This window comes from Coenobita brevimanus, unplaced genomic scaffold (genome assembly GCF_032717465.1).
Source record: "Coenobita brevimanus isolate Jiangsu-jjx unplaced genomic scaffold, ASM3271746v2 jjx.HiC_scaffold_2705, whole genome shotgun sequence".
Classification (NCBI taxonomy): Eukaryota; Metazoa; Arthropoda; class Malacostraca; order Decapoda; family Coenobitidae; genus Coenobita; species Coenobita brevimanus.
Window position 1 is genome coordinate 72,501 of NW_027643659.1, and position 5,000 is coordinate 77,500.

Here is a 5,000-nt window from a genome sequence, read left to right on the forward strand (position 1 = left end):
TGTATATCAGCGTCCTAACAAACCCAGGGCGCCTGTAATATTAAAACAATAATGCTTACCCCTTTCAATCTTATGACGAATTATTCACGCTGTCCCTAAAAGACTTTAGAGACTCTTCGGACTGTAGTTCTTATATATAGTCGTAGATTTAGCCTTCATTAACCCCCTCTATTTTTTTCAGGCAGGGAAGAAGGAACTAATGGCCAGAAGCCGGCAAGCCTTTTACAACAGAAAATTGAAAAAAAAAAAAAAAGCCAAAGATGAAGTTAAATAATTTTGAGACATGTAAATTAGAAAATGTCATGCTTTTGAAGGGGTTAACATCATTGCCTAGACTAAGCCTCGTCTTACTACAGGGCAATTTTTTCACTTTATAGAAACACCGTAATGGGTTAGTCTCAAAGAACGTCCTTCCTCTGAAAATCAGGAGTATTAACGCCTAAGTTTTTATGCATTTCAAAAGTTTAGGACCCCAAACTGAACTGACAGCTTATATACCCTCTCCGGGAAAAGGTTATAGAGTTGAAATTATACTTATTAACAGTGACACCCGTTTTATTATACTCTAACGTGCTGATAGGTAGTGGTGGCAACAACATCCACTCCTGTAGTGCTGCCTACTTCTTTGTTTCAGTCCTCCTCTTCCTGTATCATTCATCCTTCCTGTCTATTATTCTACCCACTTCAGGCGAGTGCATCACGTAACTAAGCCCAGTGGTTCCCTGTTACCCAGAAAACCATACGCAACGCTGAGTGGTAACCATACACACACATAACAGGCCGATGTGCAGCAGACTATGGTGCCCCTGTTAAAAAAGTCCAGTTCTAAATGTGACATTTATCCAGGTAATAAACCGATACTCTTCCCACTGCCTTGTTATGGCGGGGCGTCGTCTGCTGCAGGAGAATATCACTTCAAAGCATGGGAAAGTCATGTCTCAAGAATTACTCTACCCGCCACACATGCAGTATTCCTCAAATCAGGCCCCCCTTTTATAAGTGACAACAGTTGTGTAAGTCTGCATAGGTTAAGGAAAGTGAAAGAACAGTATTGATTTACAAAGTAAATACATTCACACCCAATACACACGTAAAACTACATTAACTGAGAATGACTGTGTAAAGTGTACGGTGTATGACAACTTGTAGTCTACTCCACATAGCTATTTTCATAGCTAAATCCATAGTTATTCTCAATTTCTTCCAAAATATTTCCTGGCCATACCTTACTACTTTCTTCTACTAACTTTGTTCACTTATCCTTTATTTCCTATGTCCTTAGCATTTTCTTATATCTTCCACTTTATATCCCACCACACTTTCTATATTCTCCACATTTTTTCCATATCCATACAACATAATGGGTTCACAAGGATTTATATGGCCACACGTTAGTCAAATTTCACTGCACTATAGGCGCCTTGCTCAGCCTTCTCTGCTGCCACAAACTGCTGCTGTCTGCGGCTGCGGTAGGCCACTTTCTGAGATGGTACTTAACATCGATAGTCTGGAATTCTTGAAGTAGACGGTATGAGAGGGGCGAGAGAGAGTGAAATGAGGCGGGGATGTGTCCGTGAGTGCTGTGTGCCGGCTACTGCTTTTACAGAGACCTCTCACCCATCCAGGTCACGTTGGTTTTGCAGTGACATCATCGTCCACTCACCAGTCTTCTCAACTCGACTGAGCAGCCACGGCACATGTGGAGTTTAAAGCATTATTAATACACTTTGGTAAAATGTAATGTGTAATGTGTTTCAGACATTCAGCCACTCATTCCTCTCAGCCATACTCATTCCTCTTAATTAAGAGATAAGTGGAATATGAATGAAAACTGAGGAAAACTTTCTATTCGATCCCAGACGAAGCAATGATAAGCAATTAAATCTTGTAAACATTGAACGAAACATACACTGAATGAAGAAACCACTTGTTGGAAGACTAAGAAAGCATTAGCTTAGTTCTGCACAAATAATACGCTAATTTTTAGGAATTTAATGTCATGACTTAGTCAAGACGAACCACCCTGCAGGGGCGGTTGCTTGGCTCCAATTGGAGTCTGGTCAGCTAGACATTGCTTGTTTAATAAACCAATAAATGTTCATGATTTTTCCTCAAGGAGTTAATGACAGTTTTATGTAACCCTCCCAGAACGACACGAACAAACCACAGACGATTTAATTGACCAAAACCCTATTCAATCAGAGCTGACGGATTGGAAAAAATTGCAGACTAATACTGCAGGTACCAAAACAATGGAGGCAGTAATTAAGTGTAGTGAAGAGTCAACATTGTGCCTGCCACCGACCCACAATGGTGGACAAAATGTGGATATGGGGGTCAGAGGGTCAGGGTGTAGAAGAGAATATAGGAAAAAAAAAATGTTGGGAGATCAGAAATTGAAGATCATTACTTAAAACACACACGCACACTAATGTTCAATTTCAAACAGACCAACAGGAGTACAACTTGAACTGAACAAGCTATCAGATGGTAGCTAAGGAAAACATGACGGTAAATACATAAACTAACTAATAAAATCAAAAATTGAAGCAAGTGACGAACACAGGTCACTTTTCAATAGAACCGAAAGTTTCCCTCACGATTTCTTTATTTTCGTCAATACCTTAATGTAAAAGTACCTATAAATCTAACTAACCCCGTTGTCAGTCCTTAATCTTGCAGTTTAAAGCCACTGCTCCACGATATGGAAAAATACAGGGGACAAGGGAAGGGGCTATGCTGCACCGCGCCTCTCATCACTACTAGCCAATTCCCACCAAACCGTACCCACTCCCTGGATGACCTACCCCACTCGTCGTTATTGCTACAGCCCAGCACTTTCCTACGAACAACCCCCAAAACAAAAACCACCTCCCTCTATATGTGGCTGTCGTAACAATGATTAATATATACATTAACATTTCAGCTGTACACATGAATTAAATGCAGATTTACAAATATTCAACCACCAGTGTCACTCAAATCACTCCTATCACCTATTCTTAAAACTATCACTATCAAATTTAAGTCCAAAATAAAGCTGTACAAGTAGTAAATATAGAACATACCTCCATAAATGGTTAATATCCGACTACCACCTTCCCACTAGATACATCAAGCTTTAGTTCAACGGCTGGATCCACTGTCGATGTCCTCTAACATCAGTCACTAATTTCTCCAACTTACTCCCTCACGTATGGACTCTGGTCTAGCGCCGTGCAAGGTTATTCACGTCCCATTGCTCCTGCTTAACTAACTAATTTCATGCAGGTTTATTTCACCTCGACTCTGAATGAAGCACCACAGCTACACGAAAGCATGAATATCAGTATGAAGTACTCGACTCCACGGAGGAGAAAAGATACGGACTAACGACTCAACGTTAAAACTGCGAGGCCATTACCTTCACGCCATCTAGTGCACAAGCGAGATAAGGGAGAACGGGATATAAGAGAACGGTTACGGGGTAGACTATGTTTAGATTATGAATCGGGAATATATAAGCCTTCCACGTGACACTAAGTTAGTCTTCAATAATTATATTGTGCATGAGCATCCTTCACCATTGATAACATGAGGCTGGTGAATAGTGTCCCATATAACGTATTTTGAGACAAAGATTCATTCCAGTGATAAAAGTCTTTGATCCGGAATATAATGGATGTATTAATGGAACGCTCTGGTAAAAATTACAGCTATAAACTCATTCTACAACTCCCTAGCACCTCTTCCTTAGCTATTTATTTTGCTTATTACACCTTGCTCTCCTACTGTGCTGTATAAATACTTCAAGCTTTACCATAATCTGCATAAAAAACGTACAAAAGGATGTTAATCAGCCTTGTCCAAAAATATATCGCTAAGGAAGTCTTTGGTTGACTAGTGGGAGGTGCCTGTGTGTTACCATGGCAACCTCTCACACCACCAGTTACATACACACATTTTCCCACCAGCAAGTTCCATTAGAGAGTATTGTGTGTGTGTGTGTGTGTGTGTGTGTGTGTGTGTGTGTGTGTGTGTGTGTGTGTGTGTGTGTGTGTGTGTGTGTGTGTACAGTCATGCGTGTGCCTGCACATCTCACCGCAATGCTCCGCCAACACCCACGACACTTTTCTCCTTAATTTCTTACCACAGAGAACTCTTACATTCCTTGATCTTTTCAAAAACTTGGTTCGACGTCGTTCTTACATATTATGAAGGAAAAAAAGGTAACTGTTGATGTAAATGTTCGTACAATAACATTATATATAAACTGCGGGAGATATATTCTTTCACTTTCACTTGGCCCAGATTTTCGTTCTTTTGCAGCTGATTTCACGTAGTTCAGTGGCAGAAAGTACAATGCTATGGCTCTACAACCTTGTCTCAGCACATCTTCGTGACCAGCATCATCTTCCAGTGTTCATCTATTGCTACAACTCAGCATTCAGGACGGAAATAGGGGAGTTTTAGGCCAAGTTAGAGTAAAAAGAGTATAGTGGACAATATTCATAGTCTTGCCTTGGTTAGAGTGTGGCTAGGTTAGAGTGTGTTACACACACACACACACACACACACACACACACACACACACACACACACACACTCCTTTCCCCACCATCAAGTCCTACCTTAGAATACTTGTGTGTGTGTGTGTGTGTGTGTGTGTGTGTGTGTGTGTGTGTGTGTGTGTGTGTGTGTGTGTGTGTGTGTGTGCGCAATTTTATCAGTGTGACGTGTGCGTGTGTGTAGTCATATGAGTATATTTCACGTCCATGTGTAGGTGTGTAAGTATAAACAGTCTTATCAGTATGACGTGTGTGCGTGTGTATGTGACGTACATGTGTAGGTGTGTATGTGAGTGTGTTTGACGTATATGTGTTGGTGTCTATGCGTGTGTATGTACTGTACGTGTATGCTTCGTGATGTGTGTGTGTGTGTATGTATGTATATATGTATGTAGTGTGTGCACATTTGTGATATATGTATGTAGATGTGTGTGTGTGTGTGTGTGTGTGTGT